Raw genomic sequence first — 11378 nt, forward strand, 5'->3', positions numbered from 1 at the left:
TGGAAACAACCCAGGCTCTTGTCATCCAGCTCAAGGAGATATTTTGGTTGAAATACATCATCACATACTATTTACACCCTTCTCCACCTAAGTTTGGGTTACATGTTTTACAAAGCAAATTAAACATCTCCTGCCTGCCCTCTAAAAGTCTAGGATTTAAAAACGGGCACACTAATATACAGACAAATGGAAGAGTTTTGATAACAAACTATCCCCCAAAGACAGTGTTTTCAAATAAACAATTCTCAAGTACAGTTTGGTTCCAAAGGTGAGGATGTTAATAAATTTTGCCCTTCCCTTTGGAGACCAGGGAGAAATATTAAAATTGCTTGGTTTGGATCCTGAAATAAATTAAAAATAGAATTACCAAATGATCCAACAATAAACTGGAGTGTGGATTCCTAAGTATATACCCAAAAGAAGTGAAAGCAGGGTATCAAAGAGATATTTGTATATCCATGTTCATAGCAACATTATTCATAATAGTCAAAGGATGGAAGTGACCTAAGTGTCCAGAGATGGATGAATGGACAAAACGTGAGAAATACAGTGGAATATTATTCAGTCTTAAAATGGAAATTCAGACACATGCTACAACATGGATGAATCTTGAAAACATTATGTCAACTGAAATAAGCCAGACACAAAAGGGCAAATACTGTAGGGTTCCATTTATAGGAGGTACCTAGACTGGTCAAATTCATAGAGACAGAAAGTCTCTACGGTGGTTGCCAGGTGCTGGGGGTTGAGGGGAGTTAGGATTTAATGGGGACAGAGTTTGAGTTTTAGAAGATGAAAAAAGTTCTGGAGATACACAACAATGTGTACAACATATATGTACTTATGCCACTGAACCAAACACTTAAAAAGAGTTAAAGTGGTAAATTTTGTCATAAATATAATACATTTTTTTTAATCACATGGTAGCCATGCCCACTAAGTAACTGTATTTCGTCATTTAGGAGCAAATGAAAATACCTTGTTTCTAACATTTAGATACAAGGCCATCTGAAGAGGGGATGACAGCATGAGACCATGCCTCTTAGAAGTTCGATATCCAAAGGAGTAGAGTCCATTTACCATTCCTTGGGAACAGACACCTATGTAACTCATTGAGAAGGTGCCTTTGTTGCAGCCATTATCAGAGAATTTTTAATTAATATAATCCCTGTGCACCAGAACCACCCCAATAGGGGATGACTGTCAAAGCACACATTCCAAAAATTACTAATTGAACGTCTATGTGAAAAAGCATTATGCAGGGCTTTATGTAAGACCCACAACTGTAATTCATAAATCAGTTCTTGCCTTCAAGAGCTGCCTAGCAAAGCAAATAATAGACATAAGTTTAATAATAATAATAATAATAATAATAATAATAATAATGATAAATGAAGTCTATGAACATGTTCAATTAAGTAGCACATGTAACTAACTCTAGCAAATTTGTAGAAGGGAGAGATTACTAGGGGCTGGCTGGCGTGTTCCAGAAAGACTGATGGAAACCACTCCAAATCTGGGAGAAATGTTCCGGTCTGAATGAGTCGAAGCAGACAAACCTGGTTCAGAGAAAGGGTTTGTGATGGGAATTGGTAAGAGATAAAAGTAGAAAAAGAGATTGGAGCCAGGTTATGGTTCTTAAAAGTCAACTGTATAAATTTGGATTTCCACCTCTACCTAGAGGGGAACTGCTAGAGGTTTCTAAGAAGGGATATTAGAGGACAAACACAGCTTGTCAGTGCAGGATGGCTTAAAAGAGGAAGACCCCTAATTGACAGAAAGCTGAGGGCGCCTAGGTGGCTCAGTCAGTTAAGCATCCAACTCTTGATTTTGTCTCAGGTCATGATCTCACAGTTGTGAGATAGAGCCCTGTCTTGGGCTCCATGCTGGGCACTTAAACCTGCTTAAGATTTTCAATCTCTATCCCTTTCCTTCTGCCCCTCCCCCACTCGTACAGGCATATGTGAGCACGCGTGTGCTGTCTCTCTTAAAAAAAAAGCAAGCAAGCTGGACTCCAGGCCTGTGGACTACTAAGTTACTAAGCATATTTATATATATGCTTATATACGCAATTAATTTTTCTCAAAGGATACACAGGAAACTGTTGACATTGATAACTTTTTAGAAGTAGGATTGGAGGTAAGGGAAGGGAGTCTTTTACTTTTCATCGTACACCCTTGTGCAATGTGGATACACTTCTTAATCATTGGCATGAATTCATTTAAAAGTTTTTTAAAATATGACAACCAGAAAGTGTTAAAAGATGTTGAGGCTCTAAACAACACATTTAAAACATTTCTAATTATAAAGTGAAATATATTTCCATCTTGTTTGCATTGTATCTTAATCTCTATCACATAGTGAAGATGTTGTGACAATGACCTGAAAGTAACAGCATAAAGTACACAGAACTAACTGTACATCTAAGGCTCTAATTCAAAATAAGCAGATGTCATGAGTCACCCACCATAAAACACCTTCTTTTGGGTGTACTTAAAGGAAAAGTCTGCCTGAGTCCATTCCAAATCAACTCAATTACAACAAAAATAAAAAGTAAGAGTCCACACGACATTTGACAGGATATATCCCATCTCAGTAAATGGCTTTTTCATTCTTAGGCCAAAAGCAACGGAGTCATCCTTGACTTATTCTTTTTCTCTCATCCTCTATCTCCAAATCCCATGAGCTCTACCTTCAATTCCATCCAGAAGCCAGCTGCATTTCGCCACCCCACCACTGTCATGCTGGTCCGTCATCTCTAACGTGGACCACTACAGTAGCTTTCATTTTACTCCCTGTTTCCCCTCCTGTCCCCTACAGTCGGTCTTCCACAGGACAGCCAGAAAGATCTTCCTCATAGACAAATCTGAACAAACCACTCCTCTGCCTGCAACTTCTGGTAGCTTCCTATCGCATGGCTAAAACACAAAGTCCTAGGACGGCTGCAAAGCCGGCATGATCCAGACCCCATTTCCTCTCCAACGGTACATCCTGCACTCACTCTTGTCCCTCCTCTCCAGTCACACTGGCTTTCTGCCCTCTCCTTGTATATAGCAGTGACCCCACCTTACGGCCTTTGCCCTCAATCTCAATCTCTTCCCCCAAACATCCCCATTCCCCTCCCTCGCTTGGTTTGGCTCTCCACACAAATTAAACTTCATCAGAGAAGGCTTTCCCTACCATCCTACCTCAAATAGAACTACCTCTCTTTCTCTTCACGCTGCTTTTCCTTTATAGCAAATTATAATATATACTCATCTGTTAGTTGTTGCTGTTTAGTTCCCATCTCACCCAACTGCTACGTATGCTCCATGACATCAAATTTGGGGTCTGTTTTGCCGTTTTCACTGCTATATCCCCTAAACCTAGAATATGTCTGGCAAATAAAAGAAAGCTCTATAAATATTTATTGAAGTTTAAGGTACAAATCAAAACACCAAGATCACTAAGATCAAAACACCAAAACACTAAGATCACTCCAAAATGAGGCATAAGCATAGTAATGCCCAGCAAATTTGGAGTAAAGAAGTGAAAAATACAGAACTTCAATTGATAGTATTTAAAGCTATCATTTACCTATAGCACGTTGGGAATCCACATACATGCTCAAGATTAATTCATAATTTAGGACAGCACCTGTGTACAGGCTAGAGGGTTTCTCTTGAGGTTTTGTACTTAAAGAGAAAATACTGTAACAAGTTTCCTCCTCCCTCTCTCCAACAAACTTAGATGGAAGGTTCTGAAGAAAGTAAGCAATCACTGTCTCAACCAGAAGGCCCAGAGTATTCAATTATTCCACTGAAGAGAAGATCTGGACAAAGCCCCAGCCTTGGTACTAGGAAATCGGGTCAAAGTCAGGTTCCCTCATGAACTACATAAACAAGGTGTTTGGGCAAATCATTATTTGTTTCTAATCCTGTTTTCTCTATTATAATTTATATCTATATATTTATATTTTAATGTTTATTTATTTTTGAGAGAGAGAAACTGAAGCAGGCTCAAGGCTGTCAGCGCAGAACCCAACAAGGGGCTCGAACTTAAACCGTGAGATCATGAAATGAGCTGAAGTCGGACACCTAACCAACTGAGCTACCCAGGCACCCCCATTTTCTCTATTGTAAAGCATGAACGATGAGGTCTTCCCTGCTTCTTCACATGGTCATTGTAAAATAAAATAAGATGATGCATATACAAAGGCATCCTGGAAGCTGAGTGGATTATACATCATCTATGTGACCATCAACTTGTGCTAGCTAATCTCCAGTTCACAATCCCTTTCCCACCACTAGTGAGCTTTGTTTAAACAAGCATCTGATCTGATCTGGTCCCTCCCCTGCTCAAAAGCCTTTATCGATTTCAACTTGAACCTCTGACGGTTCAAGCCTCTCCACAAACTGAACCCAAACCATCTTTCCAGTCATATTTTGGCCACTTCCTGGGCTGTGCCCTACATTCCAGCCACAGGGGACTACTCCCCATCCCCTAACTTACTCCTGCGTTATTGCACATCTATGTGGGTGAGGTGCCTAAGCCCCCAACCCTACTCTTTCCTTAGAGAAATCCTAGGCACTTTCCCACCTGAATTAGACCCTTTCTGGGGTGCCTGGGTGGCTTAGTCGGTTAAGCCTCTGACTCTTGGTATTGGCTCAGGTCATGATCTCACAGTTCGTGGGTTCGAGCCCTGTGTCAGGCTCTGTGCTGACAATGTGGAGCCTGCGTCAGATCCTCCCTATCCCTCTGCCCCTCCCCTGCTCACTTGCTCTCTCTCTGTCAAAATACTATATAATAATAATAGTAATAATAATAACGAATTAGACTCTTTCTCCCATGGGCTTTCTCTCAGGTGCCCTGTTGAATCATTGCTTGTTTGCAAGCATATTTCCCCACCAGACCAGCAGGTCTCCATCTGATGCCTTTTCATGTCCTCAGCATAGAACGGTGTAATGCACACAGTAGGTACACAATGCTTGCTGTCTCTGAATATTTCTCAAATGGCTCTCTCAGGCCTTTCCAGCTCTTTCTCTGACTTATGGCTTGGAGGCAGTATTAGGAAAGGGCTTCTTTTACTTTTCTACTCCTGAGGAAATATGCTGGGAGATGCACCTTGCTGACCACTCCTAGGGGGCTTCCAGAAACAGGCAGGAACTAAGCAGAGGGACAGAATGAAGCTAGGGGTCTCTCTCCAGGCCTCGTAAGTTATATCTCTAAAGTGTGCTTCGTTTTATTGGAAGTGCTATGAATTCTCAAATGAGACACCCTAATACAAATGGAAATGATTTTCAACTTATTCAGTGTCAGGATTATACAACTTTCTGTTCCTTTTCATGATGGTGGAAACTCCTGAATTGACTATAATTCAAAGCAATTATTGTTCTTCAGCTGCCAAGGTGCCCTGTTATTCTTTTCATAACTATCCTGGATGATCTGAGCCCCTTTCAATGCAAAGTCTATTTTTTTCTAACCCTGTACCTTTTCATTTGCTAAATTTATAGCATTCAAATGAAAGGACGAAAGGAAGCCCCACTTTTGCCCCCATTGCAAACATGATATATGGGTTTTAATTGCCCTTGTAATTATCCCCTTGTCCAGATCTGCACAGGTACAGTATAGAAATTAAGCACAGCAAAGCCTGAGAAGGCCTCACTGCGGTAGGAAGACGACAGCTTCCTAATGCTTCCTGCCACCAGGAGAAGGAAACAGAACAACGAAAGGTGGTCTGGGAATGTCATAAGCTAGCCAGCAATCTCCACTGAGGAAGCATTTTCTGTCTATGACCGCCTCTAAAATTGTGTTAGCTGTAAGGCTGGGGATCCCCTGGTGGTTTGACGTTCAGCTAAGGCTGGCTGAAAATGGCAGAACTTGGATTGCTTGGCTGTGAATTAAGAAATAAGCACAGCAACAAAGGGAAACATGCTATGACATTTTCTAAATATTTACCAAGGGGAGTTGACAATTCAGTGACTGGAGCCAGATGTGACAGTGAATTCTGACTGCCTCCTACACCCTTGATCACCATCTCCATCTCCAAAACCAGGTGACCTTCACCCCTTGGGGTTGGCAGAAAAAAGAAGCATCTTTGTGATAATCCAGCAAATGCTACGTGATGATTTGGGCACACAGACCACCGCATTTCTTCTCCACCCCCCCCCCCCCAGATTTCTTACCTAGGGTAGAGGAGTAACCAAAGAGCTATCTATATAATCAACTGAGTCAATACAAACTACTTCTAAGATGAAATACTTCTTTCCACCGCAATTTCTGACTAGTGATATCCATATGGTTTCAGAACCCAATAGCCATGAACTTCTTTGCCTGTCCTCATTATAAAATGAAATTTCTCATCAGCCCACACAACACAATTATTTTCATTCTTGATCCTCCAAAATCAATTGATAAATGTTAATCTGCAGGTCTGAGGTTATAAGAAAAAATTATGGATAATGAAGAAATGTGCTTTATATCACTTTAAACCTCCTGTTGGTCAGATTTCCTACATTTTAAGGTCTTGGATAGAGAGTATAATTTTGCATTTGATTTTACAATCTGAAATAACGCAGTTCAAGAGCAACTTGGTGATTTGGTTTAGATTAAAACAGGTATCTGACACTCCCAATAATTCCCCCAAAGTCCTTTCTTTCCCCACGGTCCCAGAAATGTTACATATTTATCTTAAGATTTGTACTAGCTCAAGATAGTAATGTACACACCTATCATGCGAAAATGCATACATCTGTATACCTAACAAGCAATGGGGAGATTATGGAACAGAAGACACTAATGTCTTCTCACCTGCTTACCTCCAGTACTTTTTTTTTTTTTTTAAGATTTTACTAAGATGAAAGTAATTGGATATTAAAATGGATGCTCTCACAGTCTCCCTCAAAGGAAAGAACACTTCAGTGGTTTGGTTAGGCAGAACTTCAGGAAATAAACCTAATACTGGTCTTGGGAGAGAGGGAGGAAGGAAATGGGCAAGCAAGAGTAAGAAACATGGAAGGCACATCATAGCCCTACAGAGATGACCAGGTAAACTGCAGTTAGGTCTCCCCTTCAGGCAAGCAGCCACATAAACAGAAGGCTGGACTCAGTGACCTCTAAGGTCCCTTCCCACTCCAATAGCGTTTGCCTTGTGAATTTTTTATAGTCATCCTCTGTTCTATCACACTGTCCCCATGCATCATCAAGCCCTCCTGGCCACTTCCTCAACTGAAAGGAAAATCTGTTTTCAAAAATATCCATGCTTTGACTACTGCCAAAATTTCCGTTCTGTCCTTGAAACAATGACCTGAACATAATGGGCCAGGCTAAACACCTCTGAGCAAATAAGTACTCAATACCGTCTTCAGGCAACATTATTTCACCGATAGATGCAGATTTATAACCCGAAGTTTTGAGAGTGAAAGACTGTGAGGCTAACAGGCCATCCTATAATCGAATCTTTCCGACTTGTACTTCTACATCCCCTGCGGAATGCCTAACCTTAAAAAGAGAGTAGGTACCGAACAACAGCATTTGAATCCTGGCCTCACCTCTCATCAGCTGTGTGATATGAGACAAATTATTTAATCCCAAGCCTGTTTCATGACTTGTAAAATGCTGATGATATAAACTACCTCAGAGTTACTGTGACAATAGGATAAAAAACAAAACAAAAAAACACCTTTGAGCATTCATTTGTTCATTCTCTTCTTCATTCAACAAAGACGAACTGAGTGTCCACTACCAGACAGGCACCAGTGTAGAAAAGATGGAAAAAAATGAAAGCTATTATTACTCTCGTTTACCCAGTTTGTTTTCAGAATTGTGGCAGAACCGTCAGATTTTGACTTGAGTTCAAAACTTTCATGACTAAAATAGTCATTTTTGCTTGTCAAATACGATCCCTCATGGGAATGCACCTACTGCCATACCTTTATGTACCCCAAACCTAATCATCTAGTAGGTGTTCAGCTAGAGGACACCCTCAGAACATTTGGAAGAAGCCACAACCAGAGCAAAAGTGGTATCCTGGTATCCCAGCTCTCAGCTGGGCAAGCCAGTCAGGAAAACTTGATATGCCTGTGCTACAAGACCCGTCCTGGATGCCTGGGAGATTTCAGGTGCTTTCAATTCCACCAGTGGACTCTGAGCCTTCCGAGAATTTAGGATTAACAGGTCTGGCTCATCCCCAATCTTTGTGACTGGGCCACAGATAAAGCTAAGAGCAACAGCTAAGGGGTATAAAGACCATTTTTCATAATGTAGGGTTTATGTTTTTCAGCTGTTTTACTCTAGAATGTGATAAAGTTCTGTATAAATGATCCACCTCTGAGGAGTCCATTAGTTTCAAGGCTGGTAGGCTCTCCAGCGTGAGCCTAACATTCCTTCTCCTAATTAGCCCCAAACCTCCAGGCAAGTACAGCCTACTGTGTTGGGTGCTGGGCATGTCCTACACTTAAACATTTTGTGCTTACAAAAAAGAGTCTTTAAAGACATTCTGGAATCCAGGGCTCCTAGAAAAAGAGTAAAAGTCTGACTCTGGCCTGAAATAGGAAATAATCTGCCCTAGATCACAGGGTGGTCAAAGAGCGAATTCTAGAATCAAATTCAGAACCATCTGTGAACCTGAAGATAGGTTAGTGGACAATATAGAGGTCCCTAAAACTTCTGATTTGCAGACTCCTCTCATTCAGGAGCCACCTGAATCATTTTCCCTAGAAACTTAAGTATAGATCAGAACAACTCAAGGCTATGAGTTTTGGATTGCTATCTCCTATCTGGAGGTAACAGCCTAGGCTCTCCACAGACAGGAGTTATGGTTACACAAATACGGTCACTATCTCTCCACACACACCCCCCCCATCTGATGCACCTAAAAAAAATTTTTTTAAGTGGATTTTCATTTCCCTTCAGCCAGTTTAGCGCGTTATTATCAACTCCTGACGCCTCTAATTGCTCAGTGAAAACAGTGGTTTGGATATTAATAGGCTGTAAATGAAGGCCCTACCTGGAGCTTGTTGTCACGGAAACGGTACTCAAGCCTACAGCAACTTCCCCACCCTCGGAAGTCTGGAAGAGTTAGTGGGAGTTGGGGATGGTTTTAAAGCTCCTGTTATTTCTCCCACTTTCTGCTATATTTCTCAGGGCCAAGTTGTTGGAGAAAGAGGAACTGGTGAGGCGGGTGAGAGTATAGTGGACAGCAGCAGCTTGGAGAACTCTTTGGGAGAGGAGGTCAGGAGGTCCTTGGAGTATGCCTCGGGCATTCTACTCTTTCCTCCTTGGGTCTGCACCCAGCCACTCCGCGTCGTTCCCTGCGGCCCGCGGTCGGACCCCCCCCCCCTCCCCGCCTCCGCTGACCCTCCCTGTCCTCCCTGCCTGGACACTGGGCTGCCTGGGGAGCGCGCGGACAAGTTCCCTAGAAGAGAATCTGAGCGGCCCCGGGCTGAGAAGCCCCGCAGCAGGAGGCGGAGGGCACCGCGAAGGTCCGACAAGCTCGAGACAGAATACCTTTTGCCCCCACGCCGGGGTCCGGGAGGATACGGCCCGAGACTTAAACACGCACCGCCCCCCCCCAACAACCTCCGCCCTCCCAGAGCCCCAGGGCGACGCTCCAGGATCCAGCTCTCCAAAGCAAAGCGCCCCGCTCGGCAAGTGCCTCCGAAGCCCACGCGGATTCCCGCGCCCCAGGGTGTTCGCCGCCGCAGCCGCCAGGGCCTCCCGGGCCCTACGCCCCGCACCTGGGGCTGAGCCCCTACCCGGTCCCCTGGGCCCCGCGCGTCACGCGCCCCCTGGGCCCAGCGCCTCCTCTGCGCTCGCGCCGCGCGCCCCAGCCTCGCGCATCCGCACCCGCACCCAGCCCCCGCCGGCCGCTGGGCCCTCCCGGGACTCACCTGCGCTGGGGCTGTAGCAGCGGCCACCCCGAGCCCAGGGGCGGCGGCGGCGCAGGGGGGAAGAGGGCAGCACGGGGCTCCTAGCACAGCAGCCGCCGGGCGCCTGGTGCTGCCGAGCCGCGGACCCGCCCAGAGATATAAATAACATTATCTGAGGAGGGACATTCCTGCCGGGGGACATCGCTGCTGCCGGGACCAGATAGTCCCGCGGCGGGGGCGGGGAGGCGGGGCCGCAGCCTCCCGCAGCGCCAGGCCCAGCCCCCGCCTTCCCCACCCACTCCCGCACCTGCCAATCAGCCTCCGCGCCCAGGGGCACCTGCCAGGCCTCCGCCCGGCTCTCGCTGCCGGCCTCCGCCTCCTGGCTGGCCGCCTGGGCCTGGGACGCCAGAAGCTCCAGCCGCCCGCAGCGCCCCCATCGTCGTTCACCTCCCCTAACCGCCCGCTACCCCCTGCGGCGGGAAAAAGGTTTGACTCTGCAGCTCGGGCCTAATTCGTGAGCCCGGAGCAGCAAGCCTGGCCACGAAAATGAGCCCTCCAGCCTTTCCCGCCCTGCGTCCCCACTGTGTAGTGTCAGGTTTTTAAAATATATTAAAACACACGCTTAAACCGTAGGGTGGGCGAGGCGGGAGCCCCGACCATGCGCCCCCGCTGCAGCGGGTTTGGGAGAGATTGTTCCCCGGGGCTGGTGTTAGAAAGCACGCTCCGGGGCGCACTTCACTTGGCAGGCTGTACGAACAGACTCTGGGAAGGTAGGGATGGGCACTGGTCCGGAGGTCCCCGCCCCCAGCCCGCAGGCTTACTGTCTGTTTCTGTCTGCAAACCTAGTGTGGTCGGGGCCGACCCGGCAATGCTGGCGGGGCGCAGCCGACCATCCCACATTGCAAGGACTGAAATCAACAGGCAAACTGCCACGCTAGCCCACCAGCACTTCCTGTCCGGCCCTTCTTTCCAGGCGAGCAGGGTCTTCCTCACTGCAAGCCTGGATGGGGTGGGATGCAGTAGGCCAGAGAAAACACGAGAACCAATGGTGCCAAAGAGGAAAGACAAGGCACCTCCGAGTCACTTCGAGAGAGATTCACAGGAGAAAATGGGCAGCTTGTAAGGCTGTCCGTTTTCCTGACTTTCTTAAGATACAAGGGGTTATTGTTCAATAACAGTGTACAGCTAACTGTAGCTTTCACCTCTTTTCTCCATCTGCTGTTTCCAGACCAGTTTCTCACTCAGGTAACTCGTAGCAGCCCAGGTACTCCCAAGTATTATGGATGGCAGTGGAGATTAAAAACACGAACATGTAGAAAAGAGTTGTAACTTTGATACTGCCTGCTTTTCTTAACAACGGAACAGTCTTACTCCTGAGTTATTTGCTTGAGAGTATAATTATGCTGTTTTCCAGGATTCGCCAGGAAAAGGGTGTTTAATTGCCAGATGTGCATGCTTAGTTTATATGTTGAACAGATGCAAAGATATTTCACTTCCTGCTGTAGCCACACTTCAGAATGGGTTAGATAC

At 45.4% G+C, this 11378-nt stretch overlaps 1 protein-coding gene across 2 annotated transcripts in view; it reads right to left on the reverse strand.

The window, feature by feature from the left end:
• The window catches only part of SPTB (spectrin beta, erythrocytic), a 128999-nt gene extending 118909 nt beyond the window's left edge, over nucleotides 1–10090 (reverse strand). For both annotated transcript variants that reach the window (XR_005790957.1, XM_040477387.1), the window contains exon 1: nucleotides 9870–10090. The gene's annotated coding sequence lies outside the window, so the exon portion shown is untranslated. The remainder of the gene's footprint in view (nucleotides 1–9869) is intronic.
• Between the last annotated feature and the right edge of the window lie 1288 nt (nucleotides 10091–11378).

The sequence above is a fragment of the Herpailurus yagouaroundi genome, unplaced genomic scaffold, assembly GCF_014898765.1.
Source record: "Herpailurus yagouaroundi ecotype Mexico unplaced genomic scaffold, PumYag 141, whole genome shotgun sequence".
NCBI classification, from domain to species: Eukaryota; Metazoa; Chordata; class Mammalia; order Carnivora; family Felidae; genus Herpailurus; species Herpailurus yagouaroundi.